Source organism: Canis aureus, chromosome 30 (assembly GCF_053574225.1).
Source record: "Canis aureus isolate CA01 chromosome 30, VMU_Caureus_v.1.0, whole genome shotgun sequence".
NCBI classification, from domain to species: domain Eukaryota; kingdom Metazoa; phylum Chordata; class Mammalia; order Carnivora; family Canidae; genus Canis; species Canis aureus.
In genome coordinates, this window is record NC_135640.1 from 41,916,083 (window position 1) to 41,933,831 (window position 17,749).

At 60.5% G+C, this 17,749-nt stretch overlaps 1 protein-coding gene and 1 long non-coding RNA gene across 3 annotated transcripts in view; both read left to right on the forward strand.

The window, feature by feature from the left end:
• Positions 1-17,749, forward strand: part of RRP1 (ribosomal RNA processing 1) — a 133,139-nt gene that overhangs the window by 55,010 nt on the left and 60,380 nt on the right. The gene's annotated exons all lie outside the window — the stretch shown is intronic.
• LOC144301680 (uncharacterized) lies at positions 2,614-6,899 on the forward strand. Its single transcript, XR_013368420.1, has 3 exons — positions 2,614-3,320; positions 3,444-3,905; positions 4,326-6,899. It is a non-coding gene; the product is annotated as an uncharacterized LOC144301680 (long non-coding RNA).

Sequence of the window (17,749 nt, forward strand, 5' to 3'; positions counted from 1 at the left end):
GGCAGCCCTGGGCAACCCTGGCCATTGGTCACCCCTGGCACAGTGTCCCTGCGATCCCGTCCCCTGCCTGTGCACCTGTGGCCTCAACGCACTGAACCCAACTTTGAGAGGCTGGGCTTGAGGCCTGCTCCAGAGTCTGTGCCCAGTTCCTCGCTGGGGTCCACACGGGCCAGCCCGGGGTGGGGACGGTGCCCTGGCTGGAGCGTGGAATCCTGAGCACGGGGTGCCGGTCACAGGAGAGCGTGAGGCCTGTGTGCACATCTGAGCAAGGAAGTTCAGTGTCTGTGGGGCCGGGGGCTGCTATGGTGCAGCTGCTGTGAAAACGAGGGGGGGAGGGTGCTTCTCAACAAGGCGGCCACCCACCGAGCTGCCAGATGACCCGGCAACTCCACCCCTGCGAGCTCACAAGGGGGCCGAGAGCAGGTGTCCAGACAGAACCTGCACCTGCCCGTGCGCAGCAGCACCCTTCTCAGCACCCAAAAGGGGCAAACGACTCGAGGGTCCGTGGAGGTCTGTCCACACTGGGGAGGAGCACTGGGCAGTAGGAGGGACTCGCGCTGATCCCCCACTACCACGTGGGCAGGCCTCCGGGTCCTGACGCTCAGCAAGGGAGGCCAAGGCACAAGAGATGGCAAGTCCCAGGTGGGGTCACTCGTGTGAACTGACCAGGACGGGCAGGTGCACAGACGTGGGGAGCGCAGGGAGCGGACAGTGGGGACCTTCGCAGGACAGCTGAGCCCTCCTGGTGCCACTGAGCCCCACACTGTGAAACCATCCAGGTGGCAAATGGCGTGTGTTTTACACAAGACACACGTCTCTGGGCTGGAGGGTGTGCTGGCACTGGGGTCCGTGTGGGCCACCCCGCTCACGCCCCACGGAGCACAGCATCCGTTTGCCGTGTCCCCACTCCTGGGCCAAGGCGGGGAGGGGAGGCGAGGGGGCCTGGCAGTGCCTCCCGGGGAGAGCCCCCCTCTCGGAGTGAGAAGCTGCCCCAGGGCCACACACGTTTGCAGATGAGACCCCGCCCCTGGTGGTGTGGGGTTTGCCCCTTTAGGATTCTTCCTGCGGTTGGAGTTGGGGTGCCCTCAGCAAGCCCCCCGTCTTGGTCTCCCCTCCGGGCCGTGAGAGACGTCCTCTACCCGCAGGACGCTGGTGCGGGTGTGGACTCGGAGCCCTGCACGGGGCCTGAGACCCTCGAGGTTGCCCCCATGTGGACGCGGCGGTGAGGACTGGGGTGGGTGCCGCCCGTGCCAGTCTGCGGGACGTTATGGGGTGAGCTGCGCTGTGCCCTGGAGTGGGGCATCCCACAGGACGCGTGCGCCGGCACCCCAAGGTCATGAGCGCCCAGGCAGGGAGGACAGACCCGCGCTGTGCAGGTGCATCCGTGGGGCCGGACCGCGGGGGGAGGAACCGCCCGAGTCCTGGGTTCGAGTGATCCCGGCTTCGCCACGCACGCGCCTGAGGTTTTAGGCAAGGCGTGTGACTGTTTCTGAGCCTGGGTTTGCTCGGCTGTCAAAGGGGGTGCGGTAGTCGGCAGCTGAGAACGTCGCTCCCGCTTCTGTGAGAGGGGCTCCCGCTGCGCTCGCGGGGAGGCGGTGCTGTCCTCGCGGGGTCCCCTGCGGAGCTTCCACAGTGTGCAGGGATGGGGGGGCCACCATGGTCACCGGCGCCGTGGGGAGGGTCCGGGGCGTCGGGAGCAGCCCGGGGCTCACGGTCGGGGCGAGACCCCCAGGGCCACCTTCCCCCCGGGGCCCCTCGACGCGGAGCCAGCAGCCTTCCTCCTTGGCTGCCGGCAGCAGCCGGCTCAGGGCCCACGGACGGCTTCGGCGCAGATCCCTCACGCCTCTGCCACAGACGCTTATCTCGCACCATTTCTTTTTGGTTTTGTGGTTGCTGGTTTATTGTGCTTTCAAAAAGGCTGTGGCTTTGAAAACAAAACCGATTTTTAAAATTTTACCCAAGTGGAACAGAAATGCATTCTTCTTGTAAAACGTCAAAGACGAAAGTCACAGGGGCGCCCGGGGGCGGGGGGGTGGTGGTGGCTCCGTCGGGGAAGCGTCTGCCTTCGGCTCCGGTCGTGATCCCAGGGCCCTGAGATCGAGTCCCGCATCGGGCTCCCGGCTCGGCGGGGAGTCTGCTTCCCCTCTCCCTCTCCCTCTCCCTCTCCCTCTGGGGCTCCCCGCTGCCTGTGCTTGCACGCTGTCTCTCAAATAAATAAATAAATAGGATCATTAAAAAAGGAAAAAAAAATTCATGGTCACGGAGCTTCTGGGTAGGTGACAGGGTCCACGTGCTCCCCAGCTCCGCGCTCAGGGCCCCTCAGGCCTGGCCCGTGCGCCTGCCCCTCTGGGTGCTCGTCTGCAGCCTTTGGAACAGGTGGTCAGCGTGAGGAGGCCCCGCAGTGACCCACGGCCCCAGGGCCATCGCCCCATCCCAGGCTCCCCTCCCTCCGGTGCTCGGGAGCATGGGGCGTGCCTCCCAGGTCCCCAGCCATGCACCCGCACAGTGTGTGGGGGGGTGCTCTGCAGCCTGTTTCTCCCCCCAACTGGCACCATGTAACACATACCACGTGCTACTGGTCTTTGAATTCAACTCTGCACCTTGATCTTCCGGAATGTCAAACAGCATCTCTCATGATATCCGAAGTGATGCCCGCAGATTCAATCCGGGGTCACCGACCTGTCCTGCCCCGGCTCCGGCTGCCCCCACCTCTGTTAGCCCGTGGAGGGCCCCTGGGGGGTGACGTAACCCAGCCAGCGTTGCCATTGTGCCCATCGCCCTGTGGGGTCACGCTGCCCGGGTCCACAGTTCTGGGTAAATCCGTGCACTTTCCTTGAATCTGGACGGAGCGTTGGGTCATAGCGGGAGCAAGCGGGAATTCGGGGTTGAGGTCAAAGGGCCTCACTGACCACCCGCCCCCATCCAGCCCTGGTGTCCCTCCTGCGCCCCGAGCCGTGCGCGGTAGAGCTGGCACTTGCTGGCATCTCTGTTCACTGGCATCTGATGATGACTTAGGACATCCACACGGGGGGCTGCGAGCGGACTGGAGCGGTGGACCTTCACCAGTGGCTGACACCAGTGTGTCCTCACGTGGAGCTGAGAAGCCGCGGGACGACAGGGGCGCAGAGTGGGCTGATGTGCCCGAGCCAGGGGACCCCGGAGCCCCCAGAGCTGGACGAGGCAGGGCCTTGGGAAAGGGCAGGGCCCCGCGATGCCCTCACCTGGACTTGCGGCCCCCAGCAGGGGGAGGACAGCCCTCCACACCTAAGCTGCCCACGTGGGCCCGTTTGAACAGCAGCCCCGGGAAGCTCCTACTTCAGGTAATTTATGTCATGGAAATGGCTTTTCTGGCTACATCCTGATCCCGTCCCCACCCCCCAAACATTCCTGGGAAGGGAGAGGCATCGGATAAGAGTGTCCCATAAACCTGTCATCTTGCGCAGAACCCCAGGATCTACGCAGGGGCACTGGGAGCAGCCAAGGAAGCGGGAAGCCGGCGGTGTGGATGGAAACACATTTCCAGCAGAGCCCGCCCCGCGGAAGCCTTCCTCCTGGCGTTGGCTACGGGGCTCCTGGGGGGCCTCCTGCTTGGTGGCCTCGGGCCTCAGGTGGGCCTGGCCCCCACGGATGCCGCTCTGCTCTGCGCGTCTTTGAGAAGCTCCTGGGAACTAGGTGGGCTCAGTGCTGAGCTGGGTGGAAGGGACACCTCCAAGGTCCCTCCGTGTCTGAGGCCTCAGCTTCGTCTACACCGGGGGCTGCGTGAGCTTTCCCCGTGGTGCCCTGGCGAAGTCAAGCTGCCGACCTGCGCCCTGGGTCGTCTTGGGCCGGGTCTCTGCCTGCGAGCACAGGGCTGAGGCCTAGCAGAGTCACGTTCGCCTTGCCTGGACAGTCTCCTTGGCCTGGAGGTGGGCGTGCTGTGTGCCCGCGGATGGACCAGGCCCCTGGGAGGCTGGAGGCCACCTCGGGTGACCCTGGGAGGGAGGCCGGGCCCAAGCGGCCTGCGGGCGTGGGGAAGGGAGGCAGAGTCAAGCTACAGCGGAGATGGGGCGCCCCCGCTAAGGGAGCACCCAGAGAGTGCTCGGACACCCCCTTCCCCGTGAGCCTGCCAACACAGGCCCCTTCCTCCCTGAAGCAGACCCTCAGGCGGAACACGCAGCTCAGCCCCCTCCGTCCTCCGTGGGGCCGGGACCCTGACTCGGTTCCCGGACAGCTGGGCGGCACTGACGTCCAACAGGCATTGGGGACCCGCCCACGCGGTCCTCAGGGCACAGGTGCGTGGATGCACACCTCGGCCAGAGCAAAGCCCTCTTCACTTTCTTTATCAGGGCATTTTGTCATCCAGCTTGGGCGGAGAGTGACCCTAGGAAGAGGTGCACTACTTTCCTCTGTCCCGGATTCTTCCCGGATTTCACAAGTGGCATTAATTACCTTAAACATGAGGACGTTTGCGGGAGCAAATATTCTTTTGCTGTATCTTTGTTTTGGTAAAGGCAGTCTGTCAATTGTCTGGATTCTAAGTTCTGGAAAACAAATGCCATTTTCATATCGAATCCCGTCATCACCCGACACGTGCCCTCACACGGGGGCAGACCAGTCTCTGCACGGTCAGCGTGGGCCGCATGATGTTCTGGAGCAGGGGTGACAGGCAGAAGGCGTGGGGTCAGGGAACAGCCCCACGGGGCAGGTGGCTGTGCTCTCAACCAACCCGGGAGAGCGGAGGGGGCCCGGAGCCCTGCTCGGCCCGGCCCTGTGTCTGTGTGGGGCCGAGGGGGTGGCCCACCCAGGTCCTCGAGCCCTTCTCAGAGGGCCATGGGCTCAGCTCCGGGGTCAGAGAGTCCGAACACCCAGCCGAGGAACCCCCAGAGTTGCCAGAGCTCAGAGAGGGGCCTGGACCGAATCATCTCGTGGTGCCTCCAGCAGAAAGCACGCCTGCCACCGCGTGAGTCTTGGGCTTCCAGCCTCCAGGCCTGGAGACAACACCGTTCGCAGTGTTGTCTGCAGTGTGTACTCGGCGGTGGCCGCCACAGGGCGCGCACCCGGGGCGTGGGAACAGGAAATATGTGACCCTGTTCGGAGCAGGAAGGGAACGCGGCAGGAATGTTTTTCTTTTTCCCGCAGCCTGGCTTTTCTGGATTTACTTTGATTTTGGTTTATTTAAAAATTATTTATTTATTTGTTTATTTATTTTAAAGATTCTATTTATTTATTCATGAGAGACACACACACAGAGAGAAGCAGAGACACAGGCAGAAGGAGAAACAGGTTCCCTATAGGGAGCCCGATGTGGGACTTGATCCCAGGACCCAGGGGTCACCCCCTGAGCCGAAGGCAGACACTCAACCACCAAACTGCCCAGGCACGCCTTGATTTATTTTATTTATTTATTTTTTAATTTTTATTTATTCATGATAGTCACACACAGAGAGAGAGAGAGGCAGAGACACAGGCAGAGGGAGAAGCAGGCTCCATGCACCGGGAGCCTGACGTGGGATTCGATCCCGGGTCTCCAGGATCACACCCTGGGCCAAAGGCAAGCGCTAAACTGCTGCGCCACCCAGGGATTCCCCCCTTGATTTATTTTAAAGATAAAGCCTTTCCAGCAGTGGTTCTCAGACTCAGGGTGGGTCAAGTCTCCTGGAGGGCTTGTAGGAACCCAGATCGCATGGCCCCATCCCCGAATTATTGGTTTGGTGGGTCTGCAGTGAGCTTGGAAAATTTCCCTCACGATGCTCACATCTGGCCCAGGGCAGGCCCGGGGCCACCTTTTCAGAGCGACTGCTTTATGGAGTCCGACAGGTAAATGCACAAATAATTCACATCATAAAAAAGAAGCCCCGACCTTCCACAGTGAAGAGTGAGGAAGAACGGATAGAGGCGATCGTCAAGCCCACCGGAGCTCGTGTTACCCACACCCCACGCCAGGTGCCCTGTGAGGCCCTGTTGACCTGATACCTTATTGATCCTCACAATACTCCGGAGATGGAGGTACTTTACTTTCCCATTTGAAATGGGAAAACAGGCACAGGGAGATTAAGAAACCCTCCTGAGGTCGCTCAGCCATAAGCCGCAGAGCCAGGATTTGAACCCAGGAGACTGGCCCCTCGAGGATGGAAGCTCAGGCAGGACTAATCGTGTGGATTAGATAGGACCTGCCTCCACTGGGACCGTCCAGGATCAAACTGCTCAGATGCCTCGATCTCAGTGGTAGCGTGGATTTTCACCTGAGGCCTGCCTGTGTGCAGGGGACGGGGCTCTAGGCAGGGGGACGGGACCTGCAGCTGTCGGGCATCCCTTGGAGCCATGTCAGCCACGGACACGTGCTCAGGAGGGACACCGGCTTCCTCCCCCCAAGCTCTTGGGGTGCTCCCCAGGCCTAGACAGGGCAAGACATTCCCCAAACCACTGCCTCCCAGAGAGCACCCGCTGGGTGCCGAGCACAGAGTCTGAGAGGCCTGAGGCCTGGGCAGTGGGCAGGCGGTGGGGGCACAGAGGACCGGTTCCCTCCCTCCCACAGTCACCTATTGGCAAGTGCCTCCCCGTGGGCTGGTGAGCTGGTGAGCGAGGCCCCATAGGGACAGGACAGGGAGGAGGGGAGATGGCTCCTCAGAGGATGGTCACAGGGTTGCATGACTCTCACCCGGCAGGGCCACCGTGGACGTGGGGTGCTCTGAGAGCCCATCTGCAGAGATAGCAGGGAGATTCAGGGTGGCTTGGGGGTGACGTTGGGGCCAGCAGGGCTGCTAGTGGGCGGGCAGGGGGTCCGCAGTGGCAGCAGAGACATCCTGCCACCGGCAATGGTCACCTCGCAGCCCACTGAGGAGATGCGGCACCGACGGCCCTCACTGTATTGTTTTGCACAGAAAGATGTGTGATGGCGCAGGGCAGCAGGGGCCCTGGCGAGTGGCAGGTGCACGGCAGACGCCTCAGCCTGTGTCCCGGCGAACAGGTCCCGCCAGGCAAGGGGCCTGGGGCGCCCACTGGCCTGGATAATGGAAGGGCGCCCAGCCGTCTGGGGGCAGACGCCTCATACACCCTGGATGGATGCCGGCCCTCGCGGTTGTTATTTAAATTACCAAAGCGTGGTTGACTGTGTCAGGTGTACAACAGTGAGGTGACAATTCCAGCCAATAATCATTGCTCACCTTGGTAAGGGCAGTCGGCACACATTAGTAGCGTATTATCGACCGTGTTCCCTACAACGTACTCCTCACCCCCATGACTCGTTTATTTTATAACTGGGAGTTTGGGCCTCTGCGTGCCCCTCTCCTGGCTCCCCCATCCTGCCCTCCCCTCTGGCAACCACCAGGCTGTTCTCTGTGTTTATGAGCCTGTTTCTGTGTTTGTTTGTTTGCTATCTCCCATATAAGTGAGATCATACGGTATTTGTCTTCCTCCGACTGGCGTATCTCCCTGAGCCTAATAGCCTCTAGGTGCATCCACGTCGTGGCAAATGGCAAGTATTCATTCCGTTTTATGGCTGAGGAATACTCCATCGTGGAGACACCACGTCTCCTTTATCCATCCATCAGTCAGTGGACGCTTGGGCTGCTTCCCTATCTTGGCTACTGTGGGTGATGCTGCTGTAAACATCGGGGCGCATGTATCTTTTCAAATTGGTGTCTGGATTTTCTTTTGGTAAATACTCAGTGGTGGAATTACTGGATCGTAGGGTAGCTCAATTTTTATCCTTTTGAGGACCCTCCACGCTGTTCTCCAGAGCGGCTGCACCGGCTTGCATTCCCACCAACAGTGCACGAGGGCTCCTTTTTCTCTGTATCATCACCAACACTTGTTTCTAGTGTGCGCGTGTATGATTTTAGCCGTTCTGACAGGTGGGAGGTGGGATCTCATCGTGGTTTGGACGTGCATTTCCCCGATGATGGGTGATGTGGAGCATCTTCCCATGTGTCTGGTGGCCATCTGGGCGTCTTCTTTGGAGAAATGTCTGTCCGGCCCATGTTTTCTTTAGTAATGACTGTCAAAGCCAATCGCAAAGGGCCAGGCATGTGCTGGCTGAATGGACGGAGGTGGGCAGATGGCAGCCACTGAGCGGATCCCCCCCTGAGAGACCAGCAGGGGTCAGAGTGGGGGTGGAGGGTGCCCCCTGTGGAGGTAGGAGTCCTTCCTCGTGGGCAGGCTCCACCTTCCCTGGTGCACGGGGAGATCTTACAAATTCATACCTGCTCTTTGTCAGGGCAAAACCGTCCTTGAGACCTCAAGCCTTCCAGACCGGGCTCTAAAGTCACCGGCTGCGGGGTTGCCATAGAAGGCTCCGCTCTCAGCGGTCCACCTGCCGCTCAACTAGCAGGAGCTTGGTTCTAGATCGTCTGGTGTTGGAGTGGTGCTTGTGGGGGTGGTGGTACGTGCCTCGGGCCAGGGGGTCCCTGGGCGGGGCAGGGGAGCTTCCCTTGTAGACAGCCAGCCCGCTTCCATTTGAGGGGGGATGTCAGGGGCCCCCCGAGAGGCCCGAGGGCAGAGAGGCCCTGGAGGGGTGGGCGCCACGTGTGCTCAGGTCTCTGGGCAGCGACAGTGGCGGACGTGTCACATGTGGCCTCTCATCTCACCGGCAAGCACCTTTGCACCAGGAATTCCGACCTCTAGTTGCTCCAGAGGTCAAACACGCTGAGGTCGCAGGCTGTGACGTCGGGGAGCCGGCAGGGATCTGGCCATTGCAGGAGGGGCTGCAGAAGGAGCTAGAAGCCTGCATGTCCCCAGGAGAGAGGGTCAGAGATGGAGGGGGGCGCTGCATCCTGCCGACGCCCTAGGAGGGAGCCTGAGCTGCAGCCCCTGGGCCCGGGGTGCTGTGACCATCCAGGCAGCCTCCACCTGCCGGGGGCTTCCGCCCCTGTCCTCAACTGTGCGGGGCTCTCTGTGAATGACAAGTGCCTGGCCAGCTGCGGGGGTTGGACAGAGGGTCTGTCAGTCGTACTTTTATTCACGTTATTCACAGGGTGCTGGGCAGAGAAGCTCTCCAGCCGGAGGACCAGGCCTTGATACGCCCGGGCTGTGACCTCAGGCAGGTTACTTAGCCTCTCTGTGGTTCGGTTCCCCCCACCCCCGCCCGGACAACAGGTCCCTACCTCGTAGAGTTGTTAGAGCAGCTTGGCATGTGGAGGACCCGCAGCAGGTGTCGGCTACCGTCACCACCCCCATCACCGCTGTCATCATTGTCTCATCGTCCCTGGCCCCGACTCTGACCCGCTGGGCCGGCAGGTGCTGAGACTCTCTCGGTGGAGGATCCCTGTGTGTGTGTGGGGGGGTCAGATTGGTGCTCCTTTTGATCTTGTTTCCTATTTCCTGCCAGATTCCTAAGCCCCATTAGCTCTTGTTCCCCAGAGTTGGAAGCCCCAGCCGAGGGCCCAGCCGAGGGGAGGCCGGGACAGAGGCGCTCGCTGCTCCCCCCAGCTGGCATCTCTGTCCGCCCGCGTGAGCCCAGTCGGCCCCTAAGGCCGGCGCGCCCTTGACGTCCCCTGCCCCGGTGCCCTTGAACCAGTGAGACACAGATGACTTTAAAATGCTTTTCAGCGTTACATAAGGAATACATGCTTATTGCAAAAAAATAAAAATAGCGTGAGAGAGAGAGAGTACAAATATGTAGGCCTAGTGTTTGGGGGGCTGTCACCCCCAAGGTCGTGTTAAGTCTTGTACTCGGCATGTGTTAAGTGTGACTGTATTTCGGGGGGGGTCTTTAAAAAGGTCACTAGGTGGGCCCTAATGTAGCACAACTGGTGTCCTGAGAAGAGGAGGAGAGACACAGTACAGGGGACAACCAGGTGGCGTCTACACGTCCAGGAAAGAGGCCTCGGAGGAGCCAGCCCTGCCGACACGGTGACCTGGACTCATAGCCTGCAGAGTGAGAGGGTGGCTGCTGGCTGAGCCGGGCAGGCTGGGGGTTTGAGAGTGCAGCCCGCAGGCAGCACGTGTACCGTGTGTGGTGAGGAGCATGCTGGTCCCTGCGGACCCCCCGCTGCGCAGCGCCAAGGGTGACGGCACCTTTGCGGCTGTTCCTACGGACGGTACACGGGGGCTGGGGGGCAGCGGGGGCCAGGCGGGGCGCTGGTGGCCTTCCAGGGTAGAGGTCAGACGGTGGCGAGAGCCGTGAGGACATGGAAGGATGCTCCGGGGAAGACTGGGAGGTGGCGGGGACGGTGGGGCGGGAAGGGTCCCTGGGAGGCGGCCTGGCATCTGAGACACCAGGGGAGGGGTGTCTGAGAAACCTCTCTCATGGCCTTCCCTGTGCGACTGACTTCACCCGGTCCTCTGGAGACCTCTTGGGGCAGGTGCGGTGGCGCCCTCACTCCCTTGAACCGTACAGGGAACGGAGGCCCAGGGCAGCAAGATGACCGCTCAGCCGGGCCACAACCCTGTCACCCCCTGCCACCCCGGAACCAGCCCCACGGCAGCAAGTCCAAGGGTCCTTCTGTCCAGGGGTGACCGTGCCCGTCCCCACCAGTTCCGGGTTCAGACGCAGAGGCGGCTTGCGAGGTAGAGCCGGTTCCATCTAACAGAGGGGGTGGGGGGTGGGGGGCACCTGCGAGCACCCAAGCCCTGCCAGGCCCCAGGAAATGGGAACGCACAGAGTCACCTTGCAACTGCACAGTCCCCATGGACAGCCCGTCACCGTGCTAAAGGATGCGCTGATTTTTTTTTTAAGATTTTATTTATTTATTCATGAAAGACAGAGAGAGAGAGAGAGAGAGAGAGAGAGGCAGGCAGAGACACAAGCAGAGGGAAAAGCAGGCTCCATGCAGGGAGCCCGATGTGGGACTTGATCCTGGGACCCTGGGGTCACACCCTGGGCCATAGGCAGCCACCTGGGCTGCCCAAGGATGCGCTAATTTTGTGTGACATGACAGGACCGTCGTGTCCCTCCTCCACTCAGCGTTTCCAGAAAGTGCCACTGAGCTTGCTCTTAATGCCCCGGCTGGTGTGTGGGCCACTTCCTCACGGGGCCAGGGCCCAGCCTCCCCTTTTCCACTGTTACTCCGAGTATTTGGGTTTGTAGAGCATTTGCTTCCCCATCACGTGGCACCATCACCTGTGCCTGTGCTGAGGCAGGTAGTAACCGCCCCCCCAAACTCTGGAGGTTCTCCTCCTCGCCTAGTAACACGCTGGGCTGCTTTCTTCTGGAAGTGTTTCCTCGAGCCCGCCGACAGCAGAACCGACCGGCTCTTTCCTACAGCTCAGGGATTCGGTAGGCCTGTGAGCTGGGTTGCGGCTCTCCTACATCGGAGATGCCACATCTGGGCAGGTGACCTTGTAGAAGTAGCATGTACTTTTGTTTGTTTTGTTTAGTTTTGAATGCCAGAGAACAATTTGAAAGCTGATTTGGTGCAAAGAAAAAAATTAGAATTTTTGTGTGTCCGGGTGGGGCTGCGGGTGGGGGTGGGGTGGGAGGGGGGAGGGTGTGATCCTTTGATAGATCACACGTCCTGTGTGGGTTTCCTGCCCACCTACTCTGCCAGCCCCAGGCTGTGGGCAAGGAGCCTGGGCCGCTCAACGATGGAGAGGCCAGGGGGCCTTCAGGGAGGGATCTGCACAGACAGCCCCCCCTTCACCTGCAGAGTTGGGTGCAGCACCCGGGAGTGCCCCGGTCAGGCAGTGTTTCTAACGGGCAGGGGCAAAGTCTCCTTTGCAGGTGCCTGTGTCAGGAGAGGCCTCTAGGCACAACGCAGCCAGTGGGGTTTGGGGCACTAGGGGGGCAGGACGGGGCAGGCGGAGTCTCAGGCCTTGGGGCAGCTGCTGACCAAGGCCGGGAGCCAACATGGCCTGTTAGAGGCACCGGGCCGTGAGCTGACATGCTGGGGTACCCCACCCGCTCCGACTGGCTGCAGGGACAGGGCCTCACAGCCTGGCTCTGGTCACCCTGTCTTTGCCCCCTGGCCCAGGTGCCCACCTCTCTGGCTCCCCTACTCTACCCAGGGAGACTAGGATGTCGATGGCGGTCCATGGCTATCAGCGGGGTGGCTCTGGTCGGAACAGCCCCTGCACTTAGGCCACAGGTCCTCAAGCCCCACAGCTCGGCCACTGCATCCAGAAGCCCCATGGCTGAGTATGAGGGGGTGAGGCTCCTACTGCAGCTAGGATGAGCCTGGACTCAAACCCAGGGCTCTCCCCCGGTGCAGAGGGCTTCCCCACGTGCTGGACGTTTGCCTGAGGTCTGTCCTCGGCTGGGCACTGGCTTCACCCACTCGTGTGACCTTGACTCTGACCTCCAGGCTAATCACAGTTTCTCAACAACCACCTCGGGGCAGGGTCTCAGAGTGTCCGGGGCTTCCAGCCTCTGCGTCATGAAAAATCCCCTTGAGGGTTTTCGGCCCTGTAGAAGCCCATTTTTAAAACACTGTCTCCTGTGGGGCTCCTGGGTGGCTCGGCTGGGTAAGCGTCTGACTCCTGATCTCAACCCAGGTCTGATCGTTCAAGCCCCGTGCTGGGCTCCAACGCTCAGCGTGGAGCCTACTTAAAATAATACTTAGTCTCCTGAAGAACTTGCATTTGTAACCACTGTTTTCCTGCTATATACTAATTAAAAACATACACAGTATCTCTCCATTTGAGGCTAGTGTTAACTGCTGGAGTTCATCAATTTCCAGCAAAGTCACTATCTTTAGTTTTGGTAAACTTTTACATCTTGGTTAAAAGTAAACTCTAGGCTTTGAGAAATGCCAGAGCTAGCCCCTCGGCCTGGCTCTCTTGGCACACGCTTGGGGATCAGGGAAGTCTGGGGTGGGAACCTCCTTGCTTTATAGGAAACGAAGACTCACATGGGCCATGTCCTTGACCAAGGTCACAGGCTAAGCTCCGAACTTTGACTCTGAGTTCCCCCAGGGCAGTGACATCCGTGTCCAGCTGCCCCAGGAAGCCGTCCTCAATCCGGACTCACCTGGAGCCCACAATGCCCTCGGAGCACTTGAGGAGGCCTACGGGCAGGGCTTGACCAGAGCGAGCGAGAGACTCTGAACTGGAAAGACTGCTTCTAGGCTGCTCCTTGGCCTCAGGATCACCTCCAGGGGTCTGGTTTATTTACCTGGTGGAACGGTTATCAGGTTATCAAGCAAGTTGGTTTGGAGATTTAGAGCAAATAATGAATGGGGAGTCCCCCTCCCAGGACCTACCTCACACTCAGGCTGTACCCAAAGGCCACTCCCCTCCTTTCTAGGCATGCACAAAGCCCCTCACCCTGCAAATCTGTGCCTGCGAACACTCCGGCTAAGACCTGTCCTTTCCCCGTTTTAATTTAAGCGGTTCAGGGGGGACCTAAGTCTCTCTCCCAACACAGAGAACTTGGTTACTGGGGTCACATGGAGCGGGGGCACTGCGGCTGAGTCAGGCCGCGGCCCTGCTGCCCACTACGGGCTGGCGGGTGAGACACGGAGCTTCCCGGTGCCTCAGTCTCTGCAAATGTGGAACAGATGCCGGTCGTCTCTACCCCAGGGCTTTGTTTGGGTACGTAGGTGAACTAACGCACGCATCTAATAAAGTCGGGGAATCTCAGCGAGGACCACATTTCCCAGCCGTCCCGGCACGTGCTCCGCGCAGGGCCCGGTAAGTAGCTAAGGGCTGCTTGGCTGACTTCCAAGCTCTGTTTAAATGTTTACTCTGCTCATATGTTCAGCTGAGCTTTTCCAGATGCAAATTCCTGCTAGCTTAGGTCTGAATGATCATAGATTCTATCTGAATATAGATTAGATTACACTGATGATGCTTTACTCTGTCGAGACAAGTAGTATTTTGAGCTGATCTAGAAGTTCAGAGTGACTATTAAGGGGCCACCAAGTGTCTAAATGATGAGGTACATTTAATTAGTTTTAAAAACATATTTCTAAAGTGTGTGCATATGACAAATTTAAACTACCTAGCAACAATGAAGTCGACCTACCCCTGTCCAGCCGTTAACAGTCCAGCCGAGAACAAAAGAGCCGATAACTCTTTATCTTTCCAGAAGTTTTCTGGACGTACGGCCGCATATACACTGCTTTTCGATTCGGCAAAGAGATTCTTGTATACACACTGCCCCGCATCTTCACTCTCTCTTTTGACTTAACAAATCTTGCAGATTATGTAATATCAGCATATATAGTTACCATGTTAATTTTTTAATGTTCTAAATTAAAAATTATTATTTTTAATATATTAAAAATAGGCTGGAATTTATTCAGCCAGATGTCTGTGGGTTGTTTTCAGATTTTTGTGATTCTACGCCCTAAGTCAGAACATCCTTACTCGCACATCTGCAGGTGCCTGTGGGAATTTTACCTGTAGGATGGGACAGCGAGGAGGGGCGGCGGCGCAGGCTGCAGTTTTACCGGTAATGATTTTCCACCAGCCCTGCAAACCATAACTTCTTTTTCAAGGATTAGGGAATTGTGAGTAGAACAGGTGCATGTATGTTTATTTTATTTTATTCTAGCCCAAGTGTTTTCTGAAATAATTGGAGGAGGGTTAAAAGGAGGTACAAGCCGAGTAAGGGCGCCTGGTATCTCAAATAGTTTCCCACTGAAAGCCGTCCACCGTCCACCGTCCAAGCGCAGGGGGGCGGGCGGCGGGGCAGGCAGGGGGAGATGAGCCTCGGCCGGGCCAGGCTCCCTGGGGCCGCTTCCTGGCTCAGCCACCAGCAGGTGCTCCGTGGGGAACTCCCGGGGGGCGCCCAGGGACCCGGGGCACCGGGAGGAGCGAGGCAGGTTCCCGGCCGCCCCCCCCCCAGGGTTCCGGGAAGCTTCCTCCCCGGTCAAATCGATACAATGTTGCCAGCGGCTGCAAACTATAAATAAGTCAAAGGGCGCTGCACGTGGGTCGGAAATCCGTCCTCCGCCCACCCCCCGCGGCGCCCGCGACCCGGGCCGTGACCCGGGCCAGGGGAGGAGCTCGCGCCCGGAAACAGGCCGGGGCGCGGGGGTGGGGGCGCGGGCGCGGGGGGCGGGGGCTCGCGGGCCGTCTCCCCGCCCCCGGCCGGCCTCGCGGCCCCGCAGCCCACGTGCCCCGCCGCCGTCCCCGCCCCGGGCTCACGCGCGTCCGCTCCCGACCCCGCGGGCCCCGTGTCCCCGCCGCCCCCGCGCCGCCCCCGCGCCCCCCGCGGCGCCCCCCGCGGCCAGCAGCACCCGCGCGCCCCCTTCCCGCGCGCCCCCCTCCCCGCGCGCGTGTCCCCGCGTGTCCCCCCCGCGTGTCCCCCCCGCGTGTCCGCCCTCCCCGCGCGCCGGCGGAACTGTGGGATCGCCGCGCACAGGAAGTGGCGGGGCGGCGCGGCCGAGGGCGGAGGGCGGCGGGCCGGGCGGGGCGGGATGGGGGCCGGGGGCGGCGGGCGCCGCACTCGCTGAGGCCCGACGCAGGGCCGGGCGCGCCCAGGGCCGGAGCGCAGCGGCCGCAGGGGCCGCCGAGGGAGCCGAGGCCGCGCGCGCGACGAGCAGGTGGCGGCGGCTGCAGGTGAGCGGCGCGGCCCCCGGAGGTCGGGCCCCCTCCCGCCGCCCGAGGTCGCTCCTCCGCCCGAGGTCGGCCCCGCGCCCGCGCCCCGCGCCCGCGCCCCGCGCCCCGCGCCCCGCGCCGCAGTGGGCCGGCTGCGCTCCGCCCGGCGCGGGGCCTGCGGGAGGACGGGCTGCGGGGGCGCGGGGGGGCGGCCCGGGGCCTCCCCGCACCCCGGCCTCCCCGCTGCCCGGTCCGGCCCAGGCCCGGGACACCTCCCCGTGCGCCCCTCTGGGGGCCGAGCGGGGAGGGCGGTGGGGGGAGCCCCGGGGGAGGGGCGCCCGGGCCGAGGCAGGGCGCGACCCCCCGCGACCCCCGTCCCCGTCCCCGCCCCCTCTCCCCGCGGGCTCCGCTTGCTCGGGCCCTCCTGCGACCCCCCCGCCCCCGCGGACGCGACCTGCCCCCTGCCTGGCTCGGGGGCGCTGGGGACCCGGACCCCGCGCGGCCCCCCTCCCCGGACCCGACCCCGACCCCGACCCCGACCCTGCGCGCCGAGGCTGAGTTTCACTTTTTACCCAACCCGCGGGAGGGCTGCAGGTGGGGCCGCGAAGGGGGTGTCGGGTGCTGAGTTTTCAGATTTGACTTTGGCGTTTGGACCAAGGCCGACTGTGAATTTCCACCGTTCCAGTCAAGTGATGGGGTCAGCCCGTAATCCAAGAGCCCCAGGAGCCGTTGGGGGCCGGAGCCACCTCCACCCCCAGGGCCGCCCCCAGGGCCCTGGAAAGGAGGGTTATTAGCACTTGAAGCTACCTTGAAAAAATGTGCAGTTTTTTTTTTTTTAAACTTTGAGAGAAGTTGAGTGCAGTAGGAAAAATGCTCTTATAAATGGCTTCCTGCACCTTTTTTTTTTTTTTTTTTTTTAAAGCACACTATTAACAATCTTGCCTAAGGGAATACTTGAGCAGGTGGGTTCTTTTTCCTAGGAAATAGGATCTTACTAGAAGGAAAAACGAGGACCATTGGCCTTCAGAGAGTCTGAGATGGGACCCAGCCGCCCATCAGAGAAGTGACAGTCATCCCAGGGAGCCCAGCTCCACCACTGCTGAGCTGGTGCTGGTGCTGGTGGGGCCCAGAGCGGTGGGGCTAAGCCTGGAACCCGCCCTGGACATGCTCCAGGTTACAGCTCTGCAGGCTGATGATGCTCACTTAGGGGTTCCTAGTCCTCGCTCCTCTGTTGAAAGCTTCCTAAGGGGTCCCAGATTCTGAACATTCTCGGATTTGATCGCTTTCTTGCTGCTCCTCCCGCTTTTCTGGATCATCACGACTACACCCCCACCCCCCTCAAAGTTTTAGAGTTTAGCCAGTTGTGGTTCACTGTTGTATCCGCTTCTTGGTCACCCTTAGAGATCTCCTTGATTACATTGTTTAAAAGAGAAGCTACATGGGACTGACCTGCAGGATGTGCAAACCCTGGAAGGTATAGTCACTGCCTTAGTCTCGAATCCAATGCCACGTGCAGTGCTAGGGGTGTCGCTGCACTGGGGTTTGCTGTTCACCCCACCTGTGTGGGACCCCACTGGGGACCCCACCAAGAGCTCTGTCTCCGCAATGACCTGAGGCGTGTGCAACAGCAGGATGACCGGCAGGGTTTGTGAGGTGGTCAGGGAAGGTGCAGGAGGGATATGTCGATCGCCGGAGCGTGGATTCTAGCAAGCGCTTCCAGGGAGGGTGCCCTGGGCCCCCGACTGGCCCATGTGGCAGGCTCAGCGCCCGCAGGAACCCCCCCCCCCCCCCCCGCCTGTGCATGGGTTTGTGGGCCAGGGCTGGGGAAGCAAACAAAGTAGTTGTTCTATTTTGAAAGGCAGAGAAAGTGTATCCACCAAAGTGATCTGATCTGTCCGATTTTACCCCTGCTTCCCACATTAGCCGAGTCCACCGTGATACGCAGGGTTGGCCCTTGGTCTGTGTTCTCTCTGGTCACACTTGAGCCTTGGACAAGAGTGGTCTGCGAGGACGGCGGCCCTGCTGCCTGCTGAAGGTGAGGTCACAGGTCAGCACGGCCACACTTAAAGCAAGGTCTGTGGGCTCCCGTCTTCTGAGTCCCCACCATCTGCTAAAGGTCCACACATTTTCATCTGAGGTCAAATCGGAGGTAGGAGAAAAATACTGAAATCCTTAAAAACAAGGAAAAATAAGAAGTTGTGTTGAGAGGAGCCAATTTACTTTTTTTTTTTTGGAGGGGGAGGGTCTGGTTAACTTGTCCAGTGACATTTTACCCCTGACATGCATACCTTCTGTTGACTCTCAGCCTGACTGAACAGGGGAGGCAGGAGAGGGCACGCTTGCAGCGCAG